Here is a 25134-nt window from a genome sequence, read left to right on the forward strand (position 1 = left end):
CTAGAGAGCAATGTCTGAATCATACCACTTGGGTCTTCTGCCCATCTGTGTCCAACATGGGAGCACAGGCAGCTAATACAGAAGAGTGTAAAACTGCTCAGTCCTTGCAACCATCGTAACGGTCTGATTTTTGGCTTCTCAGTAAGTACTGACATTACAGGTGTCCGGATAGCAAGAACCTTAAGATAATGCTGTTCCTCAAACACAGTGAGAATGTATCAATCTCCCTGATTTTTTCATTACCCTCCTGTTCTTACAGAAAATTTCCAAAATCCATCTCTGCTTGGAACTCTGAATTCTCTGCAGCACTCTCTTCCTGGGGTGAGCAACGCACCTTCCCTAACAGGAAGTGTCTGCAACTTCTCCAGAGTCTCTGCTCCTGCCCTCAGTTCGGCATCAGCTACTGGTACCTCTGTCCAGGCAATCATGGGTAGCGCCTACCTTCACCACCATTCTAGCACAACTATGTTATCTGGAGTACTGACCAGAGCCAGACCTCCACTTCAGCTGCTTCCTATCCAGGTGTTCTTGACTGGGACATCACAGGAAGCACTGAAAAGAATTCTCCTTCACTCGGAGACTTGACTCTGGCAGTCACTGACCAGCACACAGCTGCTTCCTCCATGTTTATGGCAGCCCAGTATGATAAACTGCAGACACCAATAACATGGTCCCTCTATATCCATCACTTTCTGCCAGGCTTGCTTAGGGAACACCATCTCATATTCCAGATCAGGGACGCAGCCTGTCACATCCCTACCAGGAAGGAAGCCAGGTATGCTACTATAACCAAGGCACATTGGGGTCTCTACTGTATGGAGAACTTGGTTCCTGCCTGCAATCTTATGGCTCTGTGTCATACACAGGAAGTAGTGCCCCTGTACAACCAGAAGTGGTTATGGTACTAAAGGAGATTCAGCCCACAAATATCCAACCACCAGCTTCCACCTCTGGAATCTACTACCCTGTGTCGGCTCAAGCCATCACAGAAACAAGTTTTCAAGGTGAGTACAAACAGCAAGAAAGTTGAACAATGAGGTCAGCATTCAAAAATGGGGTCAAATCTACGGCTGTGAAGTGGTGTACAGACAGGTAGAATTTAGATCCTGAGCCTTTAATAACCACTACCTTCGCTCAGGGCTCTCTGGTTTTAGATTCTATACAAGAACAGCTAGGGTTTCCCTGGTGGTACAGTGGTTAAGAATCCGCCTGCCAATGCAGAGGACATGGGTTTGAGCCCTAGTCAGGGAAGATCCCCCAGGCCGTGGACCAACTAAGCCCATGAGCCACAACTACTGAGCCTGCATTCTAGAGCCCGTGAGCCACAACTACTGAAGCCCACGCACCTAGAGCCCATGCTCCACAACAAGAGAAGCTACCACAATAAGAAGCCCGCACACCGCAACCAAGAGTAGCCACCACTGGCCGCAACTAGAGAAAGCCCGTGCACGGCAATGAAGACCCAGTGCAGCCCAAAAACTACATACATAAAATAAATAAGTTCAAAAAATAAATAAATAAAAATTAATTTTAAAAAAGAACACCTAATGCAGGGGGGAAGGTGGGAGGGACACTCTAAAGGTCATCTATGCTACATGTACAAGAACCCCGAGAGCATACCAATAGGGACCACATTTTTCACTGCTGTAGCCGATCATTCCCCCTGTACTACCACACTGTATCACTCTCTTCCCTGATCTACTGCTACAGTCTCTTTGGAAGGTGTTTCACAACTCTCGTTGTCATAGTGCCAGTTTAATTGTCCTCACTTCCCTAATTTATACCAGGATTTAAGACCTTGTGGTCTGGGATTCTGTCCAGAGCAAGCAGGCTAAGACTCTGCCTTTGTTTATATATTTCATCAGGAAGGGCTCTACTCCCTCTCCTAGTTCATGGTGTGAAGTGTTCTTAGCCTCTCAGGAAAGTGGGGAGAATTGAAAGGACTCTATATGAGAATGCTAGGCTTTGTGAAACATTTCATTTCTTTAAAAAATAAGACTCATTTTTTATTTGACTTTTAACAATCCTATGAAATACAAAGAAAGCCACGAATCGGTGACATGAAATGATCACCAGTAAGAATTCCAACAGTCACCCCTTATCTCGTAGCATAGGGCAGTGTCCCTGATCCTTAAGAAGAGTTACTAGAAATGCCTTGCCCATCTTGCCCCTAAACACCAACACAGCAATCATGTACCTTGAAAGGTACATGATTGCTGTGTTGGTGTTTAGGGGGAGCATCTCACTTACCAGGGACTGACTTCTACCTGGATTCCTTTGTAGGGATGGAGACTTCCCTGGTGATGAAAAATTCCCTGGGATTGCAACCTCCAAGCCAGACATCTTGTGTGACACAAACTCAAGAACTCCCCAGGTCCTGCAGGAGCAGAAATATTCAGATACTTGAGAGTAACCCACCACCTGAACTTGGGGACATTTCAGGGACAGCTCCAGTCCAGAGTGCCAGTAGTCTCCTGGCCCTGCCTCCAGCTCCAAGCCAGGGACATATAGAGAGTGAGCACTTGGAGGATATTAAAACCAAGCTTTCAAAGCCTCTGGATGCCTACCGGATCCCAAGAGAAAACCAAGAGCCTCCACTACTCCCTTTAGAAATCCCTGATATTCACCAGCTCCTGGCCTGCACTGATGCATCCCCTCAGCCAAGAGGAGCAGCCCGGTTCTGAAAATGCTGATCGGGGAAAGAAGAGCCTGAATCTTGAGGACGTAGGGACACCTGAAAATGGGATGGAATCTAGCAGTGGTTTTGCAGACGTTACTACACTGGCGGAGGATATTCACCTTCCCCAGCACTTTTATTCTTTGAAAGATCTTGATCAATCCAAAGGTCCCAACGTGATCAAAGTCAAAGACACCAGAGCCATTAAAGTGAATCAGGTGCAGGAAAAGCCACGTGTCATAAAGGTTCCCTCTGCTCAACCCAGGAAGAACAAACATAAAGCCTCTGAGCCTATCAGTGGTGTTCCCAAGGCCAAAATCCAGCCAAAAAATCCAGCGTGCCTGTTACGGGGAGAAGTGCTTCTATGCCATGCTGCAGTCAGTGACAGGGCTCCTGTGAACACGGCCAAGCATTCCAAAGGCAAACCTCAGAAAGCTGCATCCAGAAAGATCAGCAAAACAAAGAGCCATGGGCAGGAAAGGACCACAAGGACCAGAGGAAGGAAGAAGGCTGAAGAGAATAAGCAGTCAGGGAACAAAGTCAAGGCAGAAGAGAGGCCAACAATTCCCCAGACGAAATGAAAGAAACAGCAAACTAAGCTTATCCAAGAGAGCTTTAAAAAGCCTCGAACCGCCCTAGGCATGGGCATGCTGGAGTCTGTGAAGGTTTTTCATGCACTGGGGGAGGAGAAAGATAAGAAAACTGGGCTCTCTTCCTGTCGGGTCTTGGGAAATTCAAGCAACCCTAAACACCCCCAGGCACCCCCAGCTATCCAGCCATGGAGGCATACCCCAAGTGAGGGTAAGAGTCCTGAGAAAACTCAAATCGAAGCCCAGCAACCAGACAGCAGAGCTGAAAAAGAGTGTCCATCTCCATCCCAGTATGAGCTGCCGCCTCCTGGGAAGGTCAAGTTGATACCTTTGCCTTTTTCTGCCTGGGACAAGCCTCAAGCTCGACCTGCTCCTCGGAGGCCACAGTCTCTGGCCTTACATCGGCCTGCTGTGGCTGACTGTGCCCAGCCTGCTTCTACTAACTCAGCTCAACCTCCAGGATTGAAGTGGGTAAAAGTGACTCTTTAAATTTACCGGTTGGACTGAGCTATATGTGAACCCTAGGTAATAGCGTGAGAACTGCACAAGCAAAGTAAGACACTGAAGATTACAATGGTAATAGCCGTACTGTTTTCGAACAGACAAAAAAAAGCCTATATTATAAGTTCTACTTCTGCTTTCTGGCAGTATCAAGCTCAGAGTAGCGTCCTGGCAAGCAAGTCCGGATACTTAGGTTCTGAAACCTGGTAAGTATACTAACATAATGAGAGAACTTGAACAAGTCAACCCGACCTCTCTGAGCCTCGGTTTCCTTCCTCATGAAATGAGACTGTGAAAATAGAAGTTCTCTAAGGACCTCCTAGTTCTAAAATGCTCCCAGTCTACAAAACAGCATAGAAGTCCATACTAGTGCAGGCTGAAGGGAAAGACAGGGCAGGGAGAAGGTTGCTTCCAGCCTAGAGAGCAATGTCTGAATCATACCACTTGGGTCTTCTGCCCATCTGTGTCCAACATGGGAGCACAGGCAGCTAATACAGAAGAGTGTAAAACTGCTCAGTCCTTGCAACCATCGTAACGGTCTGATTTTTGGCTTCTCAGTAAGTACTGACATTACAGGTGTCCGGATAGCAAGAACCTTAAGATAATGCTGTTCCTCAAACACAGTGAGAATGTATCAATCTCCCTGATTTTTTCATTACCCTCCTGTTCTTACAGAAAATTTCCAAAATCCATCTCTGCTTGGAACTCTGAATTCTCTGCAGCACTCTCTTCCTGGGGTGAGCAACGCACCTTCCCTAACAGGAAGTGTCTGCAACTTCTCTAGAGTCTCTGCTCCGGCCGTCAGTTCGACATCAGCTACTGGTACCTCTGTCCAGACACTCATGGGTAGCGCCTACCTTCACCAACAGTCTAGCACAACTATGTTATCTGGAGTTACTGACCAGAGCCAGATCTCCACTTCAGCTGCTTCCTATCCAGGTGTTCTTGACTGGGACATCACAGGAAGCACTGAAAAGAATTCTCCTTCGCTCGGAGACTTGACTCTGGCAGTCACTGACCAGCACACAGCTGCTTCCTCCATGTTTATGGCAGCCCAGTATGATAAAACTGCAGACACCAATAACATAGTCCCTCTATATCCATCACTTTCTGCCAGGCTTGCTCAGGGACCACCATCTCAGATTCCAAACCAGGGACACAGCCTGTCACTTCCCTACCAGGAAAGAAGCCAGGTATGCTACTATAACCAAGGCACATTGGGGTCTCTACTGTATGGAGAACTTGGTTCCTGCCTGCAGCCCTATGGCTCTGTGTCATACACAGGAAGTAGTGCCCCTGTGCAACCAGAAATGGTAACGGTACTAAAGGAGATTCAGCCCACAAATATCCAACCACCAGCTTCCACCTCTGGAATCTACTACCCTGTGTCGGCTCAAGCCATCACAGAAACAAGTTTTCAAGGTGAGTACAAACAGCAAGAAAGTTGAACAATGAGGTCAGCATTCAAAAATGGGGTCAAATCTACAGCTGGGAAGTGGTGCACAGACAGTTAGAATTTAGATCCTGAGCCTTTAATAACCACTACCTTCGCTCAGGGCTCTCTGGTTTTAGATTCTATACAAGAACACCTAGGGTTTCCCTGGTGGTACAGTGGTTAAGAATCCGCCTGCCAATGCAGAGGACATGGGTTTGAGCCCTAGTCAGGGAAGATCCCCCAGGCCGTGGACCAACTAAGCCCATGAGCCACAACTACTGAGCCTGCATTCTAGAGCCCGTGAGCCACAACTACTGAAGCCCACGCACCTAGAGCCCATGCTCCGCAACAAGAGAAACTACCACAATAAGAAGCCCGCACACCGCAACCAAGAGTAGCCACCACTGGCCGCAACTAGAGAAAGCCCATGCACAGCAATGAAGACCCAGTGCAGCCCAAAAACTACATACATAAAATAAATAAGTTCAAAAAATAAATAAATAAAAATTAATTTTAAAATGAACACCTAATGCAGGGGGGAAGGTGGGAGGGACACTCTAAAGGTCATCTATGCTACATGTACAAGAACCCCGAGAGCATACCAATAGGGACCACATTTTTCACTGCTGTAGCCGATCATTCCCCCTGTACTACCACACTGTATCACTCCCTTCTCTGATCTACTGCTACAGTCTCTTTGGAAGGTGTTTCACAACTCTTGCTGTCATAGTGCCAGTTTAACTGTCCTCACTTCCCTAATTTATACCAGGACTTAAGACCTTGTGGTCTGGGATTCTGTCCAGAGCAAGCAGGCTAAGACTCTGCCTTTGTTTATATATTTCATCAGGAAGGGCTCTACTCCCTCTCCTAGTTCATGGTGTGAAGTGTTCTTAGCCTCTCAGGAAAGTGGGGAGAATTGAAAGGACTCTATATGAGAATGCTAGGCTTTGTGAAACATTTCATTTCTTTAAAAAATAAGACTCATTTTTTATTTGACTTTTAACAATCCTATGAAATACAAAGAAAGCCACGAATCGGTGACATGAAATGATCACCAGTAAGAATTCCAACAGTCACCCCTTATCTCGTAGCATAGGGCAGTGTCCCTGATCCTTAAGAAGAGTTACTAGAAATGCCTTGCCCATCTTGCCCCTAAACACCAACACAGCAATCATGTACCTTGAAAGGTACATGATTGCTGTGTTGGTGTTTAGGGGGAGCATCTCACTTACCAGGGACTGACTTCTACCTGGATTCCTTTGTAGGGATGGAGACTTCCCTGGTGATGAAAAATTCCCTGGGATTGCAACCTCCAAGCCAGACATCTTGTGTGACACAAACTCAAGAACTCCCCAGGTCCTGCAGGAGCAGAAATATTCAGATACTTGAGAGTAACCCACCACCTGAACTTGGGGACATTTCAGGGACAGCTCCAGTCCAGAGTGCCAGTAGTCTCCTGGCCCTGCCTCCAGCTTCAAGCCAGGAACAAATAGAGAGTGAGCACTTGGAGGATATTAAAACCAAGCTTTCAAAGCCTCTGGATGCCTACCAGATCCCAAGAGAAAACCAAGAGCCTCCACTACTCCCTTTAGAAATCCCTGATATTCACCAGCTCCTGGCCTGCACTGATGCATCCCCTCAGCTAAGAGGAGCAGCCTGCTTCTGAAAATGCTGATCGGGGAAAGAACAGCCTGAGTCTTGAGGACGTAGGGACACCTGAAAATGGGATGGAATCTAGCAGTGGTTTTGCAGACGTTACTACACTGGCGGAGGATATTCACCTTCCCCAGCTCTTTTATTCTTTGAAAGATCTTGATCAATCCAAAGGTCCCAACGTGATCAAAGTCAAAGACACCAGAGCCATTAAAGTGAATCAGGTGCAGGAAAAGCCACGTGTCATAAAGGTTCCCTCTGCTCAACCCAGGAAGAACAAACATAAAGCCTCTGAGCCTATCAGTGGTGTTCCCAAGGCCAAAATCCAGCCAAAAAATCCAGCGTGCCTGTTACGGGGAGAAGTGCTTCTATGCCATGCTGCAGTCAGTGACAGGGCTCCTGTGAACACGGCCAAGCATTCCAAAGGCAAACCTCAGAAAGCTGCATCCAGAAAGATCAGCAAAACGAAGAGCCATGGGCAGGAAAGGACCACAAGGACCAGAGGAAGGAAGAAGGCTGAAGAGAATAAGCAGTCAGGGAACAAAGTCAAGGCAGAAGAGAAGCCACCAATTCCCCAGATGAAGCGAAAGCAGCAGCAAACTGAGCTTATCCAAGAGAGCTTTAAAAAGCCTCGAACCTCCCTAGGCATGCGCATGCTGGGGTCTGTGAAGGTTTTTCATGCACTGGGGGAGGAGAATGATAAGAAAACTGGGCTCTCTTCCTGTCGGGTCTTGGGAAATTCAAGCAACCCTAAACACCCCCAGGCACCCCCAGCTATCCAGCCATGGAGGCATACCCCAAGTGAGGGTAAGAGTCCTGAGAAAACTCAAATCGAAGCCCAGCAACCAGACAGCAGAGCTGAAAAAGAGTGTCCATCTCCATCCCAGTATGAGCTGCCGCCTCCTGGGAAGGTCAAGTTGATACCTCTGCCTTTTTCTGCCTGGGACAAGCCTCAAGCTCGACCTGCTCCTCGGAGGCCACAGTCTCTGGCTTCATATCGGCCTGCTGTGGCTGACCGTGCCCAGCCTGCTTCTACTAACTCAGCTCAACCTCCGGATTGAAGAGGGTAAAAGTGACTCTTTAAATTTACTGGTTTGACTGAGCTATATGTGAACTCTAGGTAATAGCGTGAGAACTGCGCAAGCAAAGTAAGACACTGAAGATTACAATGGTAATAGCCATACTGTTTTCTAACGGACAAAAAAAATGCCTATATTATAAGTTCTATTTCTTCTGCTTTCTGGCAGTATCATGCTCAGAGTAGTGTCCTGGCAAGCAAGTCCGGATACTTAGGTTCTGAAACCTGGTAAGTATACTAACATAATGAGAGAACTTGAACAAGTCAACCCGACCTCTCTGAGCCTCGGTTTCCTTCCTCATGAAATGAGACTGTGAAAATAGAAGTTCTCTAAGGACCTCCTAGTTCTAAAATGCTCCCAGTCTACAAAACAGCATAGAAGTCCATACTAGTGCAGGCTGAAGGGAAAGACAGGGCAGGGAGAAGGTTGCTTCCAGCCTAGAGAGCAATGTCTGAATCATACCACTTGGGTCTTCTGCCCATCTGTGTCCAACATTGGAGCACAGGCAGCTAATACAGAAGAGTGTAAAACTGCTCAGTCCTTGCAACCATCATAATGGTCTGATTTTTGGTTTCTCAGTAAGTACTGACATTACAGGTGTCCGGATAGCAAGAACCTTAAGATAATGCTGTTCCTCAAACACAGTGAGAATGTATCAATCTCCCTGATTTTTTCATTACCCTCCTGTTCTTACAGAAAATTTCCAAAATCCATCTCTGCTTGGAACTCTGAATTCTCTGCAGCACTCTCTTCCTGGGGTGAGCAACGCACCTTCCCTAACAGGAAGTGTCTGCAACTTCTCCAGAGTCTCTGCTCCTGCCGTCAGTTTGGCATCAGCTACTGGTACCTCTGTCCAGACACTCATGGGTAGCACCTACCTTCACCAACAGTCTAGCACAACTATGTTATCTGGAGTTACTGACCAGAGCCAGACCTCCACTTCAGCTGCTTCCTATCCGGGTGTTCTTGACTGGGACATCACAGGAAGCACTGAAAAGAATTCTCCTTCGCTCAGAGACTTGACTCTGGCAGTAACTGACCAGCACACAGCTGTTTCATCCATGTTTATGGCAGCCCAGTATGATAAAACTGCAGACACTAATAACATGGTCCCTCTATATCCATCACTTTCTGCCAGGCTTGCTCAGGGAACACCATCTCAAATTCCAGATCAGGGACATAGCCTGTCACTTCCCTACCAGGAAGGAAGCCAGGTATGCTACTATAACCAAGGCACATAGGGGTCTCTACTGTATGGAGAACTTGGTTCCTGCCTGCAATCCTATGGCTCTGTGTCTTACACAGGAAGTAGGGCCTCTGTGTAATCAGCAAAACGAAGAGCCATGGGCAGGAAAGGACCACAAGGACCAGAGGAAGGAAGAAGGCTGAAGAGAATAAGCAGCCAGGGAACAAAGTCAAGGCAGAAGAGAGGCCAAAAATTCCCCAGACGAAATGAAAGAAGCAGCAAACTAAGCTTATGCAAGAGAGCTTTAAAAAGCCTCGAACCCCCCTAGGCATGTGCAGGCTGGGGTCTGTGAAGGTTTTTCATGCACTGGGGGAGGAGAATGATAAGAAAACTGGGCTCTCTTCCTGTCGGGTCTTGGGAAATTCAAGCAACCCTAAACACCCCCAGGCACCCCCAGCTATCCAGCCATGGTGGCATACCCCACGTGAGGGTAAGAGTCCTGAGAAAACTCAAGTCGAAGCCCAGAAACTAGACAGCAGTGCTGAAAAAGAGTGTCCATCTCCATCCCAGTATGAGCTGCCGCCTCCTGGGAAGGTCAAGTTGACACCTCTGCCGTTTTCTGCCTGGGACAAGCCTCAACCTCGACCTGCTCCTCGGAGGCCACAGTCTCTGTCCTCTCATTGGCCTGCTGTGGCTGACCGTGCCCAGCCTGCTTCTACTAACTCAGCTCAACCTCCTGCAGTGAGTTCATCCCAGCCAGCTCCTGCCTCTTTGCCGGGTCCTGCCAAACCATCCCAGCCAACTATGACTAACCAACCCAACCGCGTTCGACCGACCATACCCAGGCTAGTGTCCCTCAGTCTGCTGCTAGGCCTGCACCCTACAAAACTTCATCTTGCACTTCTCTCCAGCGGGAGCCTGTTCCCCCTGCTGTGACTAAGCGCCAGTCCCCACCCAAGCTCCAAACCCCATTTCTACTCCAAGACTTCAGCGAGCAACCAGTTCCATGGAGGGAACCCAATGTTCCTGAGCCAGTAATGTCAAAGCCCATCGAACAAGAGCAGAGGCCAGAGCGGGAGGCCATGAAGAGACGGGCTCAACAAGAATGTTACAATGCTGCCAAATACACCTCTTTGGGGAAACTGCAATTTTTCATTGAGAGGAAAAAAGAAATGGAAATTGCTGACTACTATGGATATGTAAAGTAAGAGCTGCTAGCAGTGTTGGTGCCGCCTTGGGGACCAGCTGCTCTTCCATATACAGTAAGATAGGTATAAAGTTCTCTATTTATTTTGATATATTTTAAAACAATAAAACTGAATAAATACATGTAATAGAATTAATAGGTAATAAAACTTTTGAATTTTGAGATGCTACCTGTGGTGTGTTTTTTTGGTTTTTTTTTGTTTTTTGATGGGGTTGGAATCAAAGTCTGCATGAGAAAGGAATGACTGAAAGTTAGATGGGAGAATGAAGGAAAGGGGTAAAAACTGAGGAAAGAGAAAGGAACTTGGCCCAGGGCTAGGAAGGCCAAAAGACATTTATGGATTTATGAAAGGAAGCAGGAGTGAGGATGAAATGGCAGAAGTAAAAAGCAGGGTCAGAGGTCAGGGGTGAAAGAACAAAATTTGAGTAGAGTTGAACATGACAAAAGGTGAGTCTAGGTTCACTAGGAGAAATAGAAAAACTCTCTTGGGGAGGTTGGCCTTAAGTCTCACAACCACCAGATAGGTATTTAAGAAAACAGGAGGTTCAGGACACATCTCTGAAAAGCTAGAGCTGCCTTATTCAGGTGTGATTATAGTGGGGGAATAGGAAATCTACCAGAGAGGTGGCTAGGGCTCAGAGTTATCCTAGGGGCAGCTGACGACAGGGGCAGAGCCAAGGGAACTGCTGCATCAGGAGGCCCACGAATAGGGCGTGGTATGTAAATCACCATGTACTCAACACCTAAGCTCCAGCGCAGCTAATGCACTCTTCAGTTAATCCTGGCAACGACAGGCAAGGCCAGTATTCCTGTGCCACTTCACTTAGACGCAGCAAAGGGCTGAGGTCACGTCGCATGTGGAGGTACAAGGCCTCAACTGCAGGCCCAAATGCCTCCGAAGTCCTCAGTATCTGCAAGTGCCCGCAGGCGGCCAACCTGGCTTTCAGAGCACAGCATCCTGAGGTTACTGGTCGACGAGATCAAACTTCTGGACGGGCCTAAATATTACCTTGCGGGGCTTCTTCCGTTGACCAGGGCACGTGCTGCCTTCTGTAAACATCATCAACTGAAATGCACGAGAAAATCCGACGGAAGCATCCACTCTCACGGGTGAGAGCGGTGGGGGCACGCACACTGGGCAGCTGCTCCAACAGCCACAGGACGCAGGCGCCCAGCGGTTCACGGGCTCCCTGGGAGGACTCGTGGGGCAGGTCGAGGGAGTGAGGATGGGAGAGAGCGGCAGGAGTGGGCGTCAAAAGGAATGCAGTGGGGAGAAGGGAGAGATGGAGACAGTGGAGAGTGCACAGTGACCATGGAAAAACTGGCAATTTTCATTTTCAACATTAATTTTTTGAGATGTCATTCACATGCCATAACATTCACCTTCTGAAACTGCAAATTCAGCATCATTTGGTACATTCACAAGCCTGTACAACCATCACCGTCATCTAACCCATCACGTTTTCATCACCCCACAAAGAAGCCCCCGTAACCATCAGCAGGCCCTCTTCATCCCCTCCTCCTTCAGTCCCTGCAACCATTAACTTCCTTTCTGTCGCTATGGTTTTGCCTTTTCTGGACATTTCATGACATAATACAAATGGGACCACTGTGTGTGGCTTCTGTCACTTAGCATATTTTCAAGTTTGTCCATGTCGTAGCATGTGTCAGTACTTCATTCCTTTTTATGAATGTATAATATTTCACATATACACCACATTTAAAAATCCATTCATCCATTGATGGGCATTTGGTTTTTTTACACTAATAATCTCCACTTATTGACAGTTTATTCTGTGCCAGGCAGCACCAGGCTAAGTTACTGACCTTATTTCACAGATAAAGAGGCTTGGAGAGTGTGAAGAGTTTGCCCAAGATTAAGAGCTAGCAACTGGGGGAACTGGGGTTTGAACTCAGGTGAACTTCAGAGGTAATAAATTCACATGACAGAACATTAGAAAAGGTACACAAGGGTATTCAATGGAAAGTCACCCTTTTCCCCACATGCCCCAGCCACACATTTCCCTCCTCAGAGACATCTGCTTTTGCCGTGCTGTGGATCCTTCCAGAGAACTATTTATACCTCAACATGTATGTATCACAATTTATTGACTAATCTGTCCCACTGATTTGAAATGTCACTTTTATGGTATAATAGATTCTTATACATATTTATATTACTTTTTTCAGAGCTGTCCTGATTCGTTTTTGCCTATCTTTTCTGTTTTCCATTTCTCTAAAATCCTTTTTATCTTCAAAAAAATTTTTCCTTTTCCTGTTTGTTTCTCTTAAGGCATTATGTTCATTCACTCGTATGATTTTATTTAAATGATTTACTTTTGGCGGTGTCGGGTATTAGTTGCAGCACGTGGGCTCTTCGTTGCAGCGCAGGGGCTCTTCCTCACGGCTCGTGGGCTCCCTAGTTGTGGCGCGTGGGCTCCACAGCACGTGGGCTCAGTAGTTGGGGCGTGCGGGCTTACTTGGCCTGCGGCATGGGGCATCTCAGTTCCTCACCCAGGGATCGAACCTGCATCCCCTGCATTGGAAGGCAGATTCTTAACCACTGGACAACCAGGGAAGTCCCCACTCTTGTATTATTTTAAATTTAGTCCTCATTTCTGAATTTTTTTTCTTTTATTTTGAATTCTGTCCTGAGTTCTATCATCTTACCTAATATTCTGATTTATGCTGTTCTTTCATGGTTTTTTTATTATGGTAAAATATACATAAAACAAAATTTAGTATTTCAACCATTTTCAAGTATACAATTCAGTGACATTAAATACACTCACAATGCTGTGCGACCATCACCACTATCCAAATTCAAAATAATTATGTCTAAAGATTGAGCAGGACCTCAGAAAGATGGAGGCAGCAGCATACTTTCTGAATCTCTTCAAACCCTTTCATGGAAGAAGATCAACTAAAACCAAACACCCATAGGTGGCATTTATCAGCATTTACCATTTCCAGAACTTTTTCACCATCCCAAACAGAGACTCTAGAGCCATTAAACAATAACTTCCCATTCCCTCCTCAATCCATGTTCTTTCATCTTTTCCATTGTTTTTCCTAACATCTTTTAGCCCACTTTGAAATAATAGGTTACAGTTTTGATCTGTTTTGTGGACCTGTCTTTTCCAACTTGATTTTATTGTCTGAAGAGATGCTATTCTGCTCCTTATTCTCTTTTTTCTTACACTACCTCTGTACGGGATTTGATCCCAATCCTTTTCTTTTATTGATTTTTGGATGAAAAAAGTTTTAAAGCACTTTGAAAAGGAGGTGCGAGGCCATGTGGAAACGTGTTCCTCATGGCTGTTTCATCAATGCTTCACTTATACTGTTTTGAAATAACTCTTTTCCAGGAGGCATAAACCAGTGGGCTTTATCATTGGACAGAGTGCAGAGAAAGGACCCCACGAAAGCTGATCACCTTAGCAAAAATGATTTAGTTATGATTTCACCCAAGATTGGTCACAAACCAGCCTGGGAAACTCAATGAACCAGAGACAAGGTATAATGCCATCTTTCCTTCTCTCTGCCTCAGCTCTCAAGGATTGGTCACCTACACGTTATTCGTAATTATTAGTTGGTTTCTGTTCATAATTACTATCAGAAGACACAGCACTTATGGGCCTAATTACACTGCCCAGCTACGCACCATTCTTCTTCATTTTGGCTTCCTGTCCACCAGCTGGAAGCTGATTTATTTTTGTTCTCCCTTCACCACAGCCCAGTAATTTTTGTGAATGACTCTCAGTCTCACCAGAATCTGTATCTCTCACTCTGCCCCAACATCTCACCCCATCATTCGCTCCCTGAAGTGTACTCTAGAAATTTAGGTAAACTGGATATTTTAACACGGTTGACCATCTCTTATGAAACCAGAAGAAGAGCAGCTCTCTTATGGAATGACGGAGAACTTGTAAGGATAAAACACCAGTCTGCAGGAGAAAGGGAAGAGAAGAATGATGGAAATAGTTTCCGGAAAACTGTTTTTACATTATGTTTTGTTTGTTCCTGGTAAATAAACTGAAATCTTCTAAACATTAAAAAAAATCTAAACCACTAAATTCAATAATACAGGAATATAACTTTTAAAAAAAAATTTCTTTGGCTGAGCAGCATGTGGGATCTCAGCTCCCCAATTAGGGATTGAACCCACGCCTGCTGCACTGGAAGCGCAGAGTCTTAACCACTGGACCACCAGGTAAGTCCCAGGAATATAACTTTTAGAGGAGAAGTTACAAACCCCTTGGCTATATGAACTGGAGATTTTTAGTAAGAAGTCATATATTTTAAATGACTTGGAGCTTTAAAGAAAGGAAGGAAGGAAGGAAGAAAAAGGGACTTCCTTGGTGGTGCAGTGGATATAATATCAAAAATAAAGTAATTAATTAAATAAATTTTAAAAAGAAAAAAAATGCTGAAATCCACTGACTAATTATTCAGGCTGTTATATCTCACTATTTCCAGATACATCCCTTTCAAAACTTTTGGTAAAACGTTACCTTATGTCAGAACAAATGAATTACAAACTTTTCTCTTTGTCCAAAATTTGAGAAATTCCCCTACACTTCTACCTTCAAATTTTATAAAAAGGGAAAAGTAGTGACAACCCTTATACTTACATCCAATTGCATCATCTGGCCACATGCCTTCTACATCAATCAAATATCTACAAAACAACAAAATTCGAGTCATTTGTAAATAAAAAGAAAAGAAAATCAAGGTTTCGCAAAAAATGCCAAATTTTGCTTTACAAATATAGATATAAAAATCCTAAGAAAATATCAGCAATCTAATCAATAATTCTTAAAGAATGATATACACCAGGACTACAAACAGGCATTGTTACAAGGATGCAAGGATAACGCAACTTTAGAAAATTTATTAATATAATTATTTACATTGATACAACAACTTAATTAATAAATGAAAGAGAATAAAATACAGGACAAAACTGGCAGATGTTAAAAAGTTATCTGATAACGTGCAACAGTCAGTTTGGGTGAAAATGCTCTGTATGCTAAAAACAGGAGGCTTAATATGACAGAGTATTCATCAAGAACCAACAAATAACAAAAGACAAATCAGGACAAATATTAACATCATATCTAAAAAACCCTATCTAACCAACCATAGGAGCCAGAGACTTAGGAATCACCCTCACTGACAGCTATTTCTCCCTCACCCTCATCCTCAGCCCACCACCAGTGCTAACAATGATACTGTCTACATACCTCTGGAATCTGTCCACATCTTTCCACCAAAATGATCACCATACCCTGGTCCAAGCCACCATTATGCCCAATTTCTACAAAAGTCTCCTAACTTGTTTCCTCGTTTCCACTCTTTCTCCCTGCAGTGTATTCTCCACTCGGTAGCAAAATAATAGGTTGAAAATGCAACTGGGTATGTTCCATGCACTCACCTTCAACAAAAAAAGTTCAGTGGTTTTTCTATTACTTTTAAAGTCTGAAACCTTAAACATAAGCCTGCACAATCGAGCTCCTGCCCACACTTGTAGCTCCATTATAATCACATGCTCCCCCAACAGCCCCACCTTCCTGGCCAGTTCCTCCAGCACACCATATGCTTTCCTCTTATAGGATCTTTTGCTATTCCTTATGCTCAGAAATCTCTCTCCAATGTCCCTATCTGCTTTATACCTACTCATCCTTCAGATATCAGCTGAAACATCCCTAAATAAACCTTCTCTAATCTCCATGATGAGATCAAATCCTCCCTAAAATATGCTCTCATGGAACCATGTTCCTCTCCTTGTCACTTGTCAGAGATGTAATTCTACATGCAGTGTATGATTCTTGAATATCTATTCCCTCTCTGGACTGTTAGAATTCACAAAGGGCAGGTCAAGTCTCTTCACTCACAAAATGTCACAAGTCTTTTTGCTAGCCCCCGGCACAGTGTTTAGACATAACACATGCTCAATAAGTACCTCCTGCGTGAACAACCATAAATTCATATAGTGTAGCAACATCCACAAAAAACATAAGGGCACCAACTCTTTGATGCAGAAGTCCCATTCTGAGTGAAGTTAACTGAGACAAAGCATATATATTCAAAGGTGTTCACACAGCAATGTCCATTACTTTGACGTTTTATAATATCAAAAACTTCAGACTTTTATATGTTCATCAGTGAGCAAAGGAACAATGCAGCCTTAAAAAAAATAAACAAATGGGACCTAATGAAACTTAAAGCTTTTGCACAGCAAAGGAAAGTATAAATAGGATGAAAAGACAACCCTCAGGATGGGAGAAAATATTTGCAAACAAATCAACAGACAATGGATTATTCTCCAAAATATATAAATAGGTCATGTAGCTCATTATTAAAAAAACAAACAACCCAATCAAAAACTAGGCAGAAGACCTAAATAGACATTTCTCCAAAGAACACATACAGATGGCCAAGAGGCACATGAAAAACTGTTCAATATCACTAATCATCACTCAACATCCTGCTGCACTTGATTCTTTTATCATAATTAACCCACTTATACTCACTACATGTTTCTCTTCCTAGATAACTGTAAGTTGCTACTGAACAAAGACTTCTACTCACCTCTGTATCCCCGTGCCCTAACAACAAACCTATAAGGCTCTCGGTGTTTACTGAAACAATTTATTTTCTGAGTCTCTACCAATTCTAGGGAGTGCATAGTATAGCCTCCTCCTCATTATCAGTGAGCCTGGCATCTGTGGGAGGGCCCTACAGCAGACAAAGTCACCAATGGATCGTAACTAAGGTCCTGAGACTGCAATGGCAGACAGCATGGTGAAGTTAGCCCACTGCATGCAGAAGACCCACAGAGGAGTCAGCATATGCAATGGACTACACTTGGTATAACATGTGAACAATCAAGGTTTACAAACGTGTTCTCATGCACTTGTAAGGATCTTCTAGCCCACGCGGAACAGACAGAACACACACAAAGGAGCCTGGAGGAAGTGAGTAGGCCGGCAGCTGCGCCCTAACATCTTAAGAGGTAACATTTCTGTGACTACAGTTTAAACAAATCAGATAATCTGCCTCCTTTCTAGACACCCTGGTTATCACAGGACAGGCCAAGCCTCTCAAGTTTTAAAGCTAAAGTACACGGAAGATCTGCGAATAGGGCTTAAGATATTTAAGAGCTAGTACCTGCATTAAGCAACCAGGTTACAGAATGAAAATTTATCTTGAAATTCCAGTCTCTCCCTCTCTCTCTCTCTCGCCTCCCATCCCCTATCTTCCCACCTCCATCTCTATTCCCTCTCCCCTACTCCCTGTTTTATGTATATACGTGCATCATTTTATATATACACGGAATATTTACTGTCTGTTACGTTTATTTAATAAAGTGCACACTCCTCAGGCTCAATTTAGAAAGAGGACAAAATGAACACTTTCACATGGGCGTCAGTGGCGTTCCAAAGACAAAAGATTCCTCAGCCTTAAAACATGGCAAACACCATGTTCCTTCTGATAGTTAGATGCTAGAAAAAGGCAAGTGGATCCTTAAAATTCACACGCTATTAAGACCTACTATCAACAGAGTAGATCTTAAAGTGGAAACAAGAAAACACCAGCCTTTTAAGTTCTTCCTGTCTGAAGATAAGAGTAAGAGGTGGTAATGTTCTTCCTCACTTGCACCCAAAGTGTAAAAGCAGCAAAAATATCTCAAACACATATATGATGAGGAAGCCACTCTTGTGGTCCACTTGTTCTGTTTTGCTTCTAGGGATCTGTCTCACTCCGAACCCTTGCTTTTGGTTTTCTCTTTTATGTACGCTAAGAACCCGAGAGTCTTAACCTTTTCTTCCACCTCTCAACCAATAAATAGGACAAAAGAACATTTTAATTTTTTTATGTTTTTTCCATTCAAATTTTTAAAAAAGAGATAAGTAAGCTAGTTCAGTTGATATTTCTTCCATAAATCACTTTCCAAACTAAACTAAATTGTTAGTGATCATAAATAGGAAAAGCACCATACTCTATTAGCACCATCTGACATTTCCACCTTAATGCTACCAAACACAACAGGCCTAATGTCAGAACTATTAAAAATGTTAAAAATCCCCAACCCCACTCAAAATGCATACCAAAGTTCAGGTAAAAGAAAAACAAAAACAACTCACCATTGTCTTTATTTTCTTGCAGAAATCCATTTAAATTCCCACTGGAATTTAAAACTAGTGTCGTCATCTGGAACCTGATGCCCAATTGTACAAATTTTTAAATAAGGAATAGTTTCTGGTAAGTCCTATAAGGTAAAACCAGGACAATATGTATTATTTCCTTTGCAGGGAAAGAATAAAAAATTAGAGAAGGCAGAATACAAACCAAGAGAGTACGTTAAACTTAGTATGTCAGTCATTCTGATAAGAGCCATTTTTTCCAAAGCTGCTTTAACCAGTAATTATCACTTGATTTTCATTAAAACTGCAGAATGGACAGTTACTAGGCATGCAAAAGGAAAAGCAAATCTATGTGAATGAATGGACATGTAACTCAAAATGATATAAACAGTTCGACCTACATTTATGTTCTATCTTACATTTCAAGGGACATAAAGCGGCTGTGATTTAAGCAGAAGAGTAGAACAGAGTCAGAAGAACTTGGATTCGAATTAGAAAATAGAGGCAATTTCAGGCATTGTTGAGAACTGGTATTCTTGGGGTGGGAGAAAGTAGACTATCATTAGAAGACAGAAAAGGATAAGTGAATATTCTCTAGTTCTGAATTTAAATGGAAAGTAGCAGTATGAACCTATGACCTATTTTAAAAATATTAAAAACAAACATATTTCCTAGCTCTGACCACTGAAAAAGTCTAGAAACAACTGATGTCATGTCAAAAGGACTCAGGAGTCACTGAGAAGCTCCAACTGGCCAAAGATAGGGCCTCAGTTAGAATAATAACTGCAATGGAGTCCACGGTGATATGAATAAATAAATTTTACAAAATTGGTCACCACTGGAGGATATTTGTGAATCAACTCATTATTTTGAAAACTCTTAAACAAAAGAAGAGAATCATGCCTCTACAACTGGGCAACCAAACAGTTGATGAGGGGAATCTTCTCCTTGTACAAATACACCCAGCTAATAAGTGAAAAAAAGAACAATAGAATTCACCATTTTTTGAAGCCTCAACTGAATTAATGGATGAAGGTATGAATCATCAGTGACTGCTAATACCATAGAAAGACACAATTATATACATCTCCATGGAAGAACACATCATCACCTATGAAGCTGTCTTGCCAAAACAAAACATGCAAGCTTCCCTCTGATCAACTACCAATTTACAGGAAACAAAAGGATTGAAGAATATGTTAACAACACATGGACTGTAATCATCAAAATCTAGATGGGACAAATTACCTGGTTTCTCTAAAAATAAAACTCAAGGGGGAAAAAAAAGTGAGAGAGACATGGAGGGACAGCCTAGAGATTAAATAAGACTTCAGAGACCTAACAATCAACGGCAAAGTGTGGACCTTATTTGGATCTAATTCAAAATTCTTAAAAACAATTTTTTAAGGCATTTAGGAGACAACTGCAAATTTGAGCACTCCCTGGGTGTTTACTCTTAAAAAATGATATTAAGGAATAAAAGTCCTATATTTTAAATATACATACCAAAAATGTATAGCTGGGGCTTCCCTCGTGGCGCAGTGGTTGAGAATCTGCCTGCCAATGCAGGGAACACAGGTTCGAGCCCTGGTCTGGGAAGATCCCACATGCCGCGGAGCAACTAGGCCCGTGAGCCACAACTACTGAGCCTGCGCATCTGGAGCCTGTGCTCCACAACAAGAGAGGCCACGATAGTGAGGGGCCCGTGTGCTGCGATGAAGAGCGTCCCCCGCTTGCCGCCAGTAGAGAAAGCCCTCGCACAGAAACGAAGACCCAACACAGCCAAAAAATAATTACTTAATTAATTAATTTTAAAAAAATGTATAGGTGTAATTACATGTTGTCTCGGAGCTGCTTCAAGATAATATGGAATGGGGTGAAACAGGTGGGGGTATAGATAAAACATGACAGCCATCAGTTGGTAAATAAGAAAGCTGGATGAGTTCATGGGTATACAAGGAACACTCACAGTATCTTTATACTTTTGTACATGCTTAAAATCTGTGATCATTGTTTAAAAACAAGACGACGCTGTAGAAAACAGTTTGGCACTTTCTCAAAGGTTAAGCACAGAGCTACCGTACGATCCAACAACTCTGCTACTACCTACGCTGCACATCTAACAGAACTGAAAGCAGGGATTTGAACAAATATCTGTACACCAATGATCACAGCAGCGTGATTCACAATACCTACAAGGTGGAAAACAACCAAGTGTCAATCAACCGTCGAATAACAAACTATGGTCTATGTACACACAATGAGATTTTCTAAGCCAAAAAAGAAATGGCATTTCGTTACGTGCTATATAACATGGATGAACCTTGAAAACACGATGTTTAGGGCAATAAGCCAGACACAGAAGGACAAATACTGCAGATTCCACTTACACGAGGTACCTAGAATAGGCCAATCCACAGAGACAGAAAATAGAATAGAGGTTACCAAGGGTTGGTGGGAGGGAAAAGGGGCTGTTACTGTTTGATGGTTACAGAGTTTTTGTTGAGGATGATGAAAAAGTTTTGGTTATAGACAGCGGTGATGGTTACACAACACTGTGACTGTACTTAATGCCACTGAACTGCATATTTATAAATGGTTAAAATAAATATGATTTCTCTATATTTTACCACAATAAAAAAAAGGAATAATTGAGTTGAAATTTCAATTCTTCCTTGTCCAAGAGTCAGTTTCATCGTCTGTAAAATTAGTAATTGTAGTTGTCTATCCTCTGAGCTTAGTGCAGGGTAAGCACTCAGTAGGAGGTATCAGTACTACTTCCACTTCAAGAGCAAAGGATTGCTGTGAAGATTAACTAAGTCAATGCATATGAAAGAACTTTCTAAATGGCAAACTGCTCTACAAATATTAACAAACATTAGGTGTTACTGTCTCCCAAGGCAATGGAACAGGTCAGAAGAAGGATAATTCTTTTGCACTGGTATGTCCTACATGGCCCAAGAGAATATATGGGTTTCTGTACTGTATCAGAAGGTACTAGGAAAAGAAAGCATAAAACTTAGAGAACAATTGTCTTTTACCCTGATGCTTAAACATGCTCAGGCAACTGCTTAAAATAAGTGCTAAAGACATAATGGACATACCTTTCTTTCCTTTTAGGCTACTACTATTCTTACTAAAAGTTTACTTCATTTTCAAAATATAGAACATGGAAGCTTATAGAATTTCTTCAGCATATCTAGAGCCTACTGCCAAATACTATAGTTCAATTCATATCTTTAATCTCATTTTGAAACAGCAATTAGAAATGTGTATTTAAGGAAACCACTAGTTTCCCTTTTTGAACCCATGAAAGAAGGCCAGGATTCACCTTAGCATAAAATGATAACTACTGAATTACTATCAATTATTACAGTATCAAAAAGAAGGTCATTTTCAATTACGGCTTCCATTTACCTCTGGCTTATAATAGTGGTGAGTATATGTTAAGTCAATAATCAGCCCAAGTTCTTCATTGTGTTCTTGGAGTTTGTTAAAAAAGATCCAAGGGGGAAAAACATTCTTTGGAGCAAGATTCTTTTCAAAGCTCTGTCAGAAAGAATACAATAAGAAAGCACATGTGTTTAAAATCCTTTATTATCTTATCCATTTATTCAAACCCTGTGATGCTAACATATGAGATTCAAAGTAAAGTTTCTTCCTCTGGAGTTTACAAGCGATATTATGATCCTTTCTTCCAGAGAGATTAGATGGAAGAAAATAAGTTCACTTCTATATATTTATTTCTAGGTTTGTTTATTACATGTTGGTCTCCTAACCTGACTCTAAACTCCCAGAAGGCAGGGACCACATCAATTTTGCCTACCACTGTACTGCCAGCTCCAAGCAGAGTGCCTGTAAATAGACACATAAATAAATACTTCTTGAATATCTACCTATATGAAGGATGGCTTTCACTGCTTAAAAATTCTTTTATGTATTTGGCTTATTTATGTACTCTGTTCGAAGGATCTGTTTGGTTATTCAAGTGCCAGCAACACACATTTCTTTTTAAATTAGTAGACTAGTTTTAGAGCAGTTTGAACTTCACAGCAAAACTGAGCAAAATGTACACAGTTCCCACTTATACCCTCTCTCCTTCATCCCACACAGCCTTCCCCATTATCAACATGCCATACCAGTGTGCTTCATTCGTTAGAATTCATGAACCAACACTGACACATCGTTATCAATCAAAGTCCATAGTTTATTGCATTCATGGTACAAGTAACCGACTATTTCTTTATTTCTAGTATAGTCATCCCCAAACATTTACATACTGAGATACATATTACTTTCTTATAAATTACTTCATTCTTTATTTATAGTTAGGGCATTCCATTGGTTTTGGTTTTTTTAATTAAGATCAAAAGTAGGTTGTATTTATCTATGAATTCCATTTCTGGATAGTATAGGAGGTATTAAAAAGTATTTGCTATAAAAAGGGAAAATGGAGTACGACGGGGTTGAGAGCCAGGGCTCTATATGGTGAATTCAGATTTCTGGAAGAATACGGTATTAACTTTTGCTCACCTTTTTTAAAGGAAATTTGAAAGCAAGAAAACGAGTCCCAGGCATCCGGTGTTCAACTGAGAGATAGTCTTTCCACCTGTTAATATATTTTTTGTTAGGAATATTTTATGTTAGGCTGTCTACCTGTATAGGATGGATGCACCTTGAAAATGGAAATCATATCCCTCTAGGGTAGGTCCCTCTTCTTTCTGCTTTGCATTTTGCTGATACACTTATTCAACCCCACCTAATAATAACCTATACTTCCCTTGTTCCTGTTTTCGCATCTTGAAAACAGATAAAAGGCAACAAAACAATGCAAAGGTCTCAACAAATAAAGAATATCTAAAACCAGAGATGGCCAGAACTTCTGCATCCCTGATAAAACCTAGCCCGGTGCTGACTACTAAGGTATCATTAATACATGTGTGTTGACTGAAATAGTTTAAACTCAATTCTTCCACTTCACAGTTTATTTTCAGTCCTCATACAAAACCTGATAATAAAATTCCTTAATGCTAGGAATCACAGTGAAAAATATCTGAACTGACTTCTGTAAGATGAGTTAGAACTAAGGTTAATTCAGTGTATCTGAAGCACAGAAAGTGAGGGCAATAGTGGCACAAGGTGGGGCCATAGAAGCAGAGAGGATTCTAGAGCACGCAGAGTCTTAAAGGCCAACAGTTTGTTTTCTATTCTCAAAACAATGTTATTGAGCGATGTTTATGAGCAATGTTCCAACTTGCTTTTACGGTTTCTTGTGTGAAGAATGGATTGGAAGGAAACAAGATATATGGACACTACTTAGGACCTAATTGCAACAGACAGGCAAGTTCAGTATTAGGATGTTGAGGAAGAGTTGACAGATTCAGAAGAAATTCAGGAGATAAACTGAAGCGGGCTTAATGGGGTATGAGATGGAGGAAAGGAATGCTAAACTGAAGCGGGCTTAATGGGGTATAAGATGGAGGAAAGGAATGTCTTAGGGGATTAAAGCGTTTACCGCACACATGAGCAAAGTCTCAAAATTAATCATTTGAATGTACAGAGGTAGATCTCTCAAATGACACTGGTTAGGAAGCAACAGTACGCCCTTTATAATTCCGAGAGGCAACACAAATCAACTGTTTTCGATGGAAAATTCGGCGGTACCCGTGCGTTTTTTCACTCAAACTTAGTTCCAGTTCTTCTTACTCACATTTTCTGTGCCAAAACAACACAGCTTGAGGAATTGAAGGGGATTCCATTTTGGTAATTAAGGAGTGTCCCCAACACTGACAGACAGTCCCATCTTAAAAAACAGTCCCTCTGCATTTTACCCGAGGAGCAATGGCCAGAGCCTCCCATTTAAAACGATGGGGGGAAATCAGAACCTCACACACTGTCCCTTTCAGCTACTGTGAACTGAGCCGCGAGACGACCAGTACCCCCTAGCACAGTGCGGACGGGGCAGCGCACGGGGGCCACTGTGACAGGCGACAGCACAAGAGACGGAAGCGCAGGCCCAGGGGCTCTGAGCTCCAACGGCAACGCCCAGAGGCCAAGGCGTATTACCTTTCCGGGATGTGCTTTCCGCCCTTCCTCCTGGCTGACAAATGTCCGGATAAGCCGCGACGCTGACTCCAGCACCCTCGGGCATGATGACACTGTCTCATGTGACCCCCCAAGATACCTCCCACCCAACGCCAAGAGTGCCAACGTCGCCAACCCGGCGACCCCAGTGCCAGCACAAGGCCATGAACCACAGGCGGCTAGGCACAAGCCCACGCAGCTCGTGGACCTCCTACTACTGCGCATGCGCCACCGCCCGTCGAGATGACGTCATCAAGTCAGCCTACTGAGATGCTTCATTAGTAAAGAGGATTTGATGCCTGCAATTACCCTCCTTAGCAGGAGGCTGGTAGCAGAGGTCCACTAGCTCGTGTGTGTACCCTTCAGAATTCCAATCATATAGGACATGGAAAGTTGTCCCACTCTCCCACTTTTTTGTGTGGTTCTGTCAGATATTTCCCAAGTGCTTACATTCACACTTGTATCTTATATGTAAGTATTTGTACGTAACGGATATCCTGTATTTTATAGAAGAGTAGCATACTATATACATAGTCTACAATGTGTCTTGGATAGTGATTTTCACAGTCAAT

At 43.0% G+C, this 25134-nt stretch overlaps 2 pseudogenes; both read left to right on the forward strand.

Annotated features, from left to right (window-relative positions):
• Positions 1 to 252: 252 nt before the first annotated feature.
• On the forward strand, positions 253 to 3756 carry LOC136133531 (uncharacterized protein C2orf78-like; annotated as a pseudogene).
• A 680-nt stretch (positions 3757 to 4436) lies between these two features.
• Positions 4437 to 24809, forward strand: LOC136133532 (uncharacterized protein C2orf78-like; annotated as a pseudogene).
• The last annotated feature ends 325 nt before the right edge of the window (positions 24810 to 25134 follow it).

The sequence above is a fragment of the Phocoena phocoena genome, chromosome 14, assembly GCF_963924675.1.
Source record: "Phocoena phocoena chromosome 14, mPhoPho1.1, whole genome shotgun sequence".
Taxonomy (NCBI): Eukaryota; Metazoa; Chordata; class Mammalia; order Artiodactyla; family Phocoenidae; genus Phocoena; species Phocoena phocoena.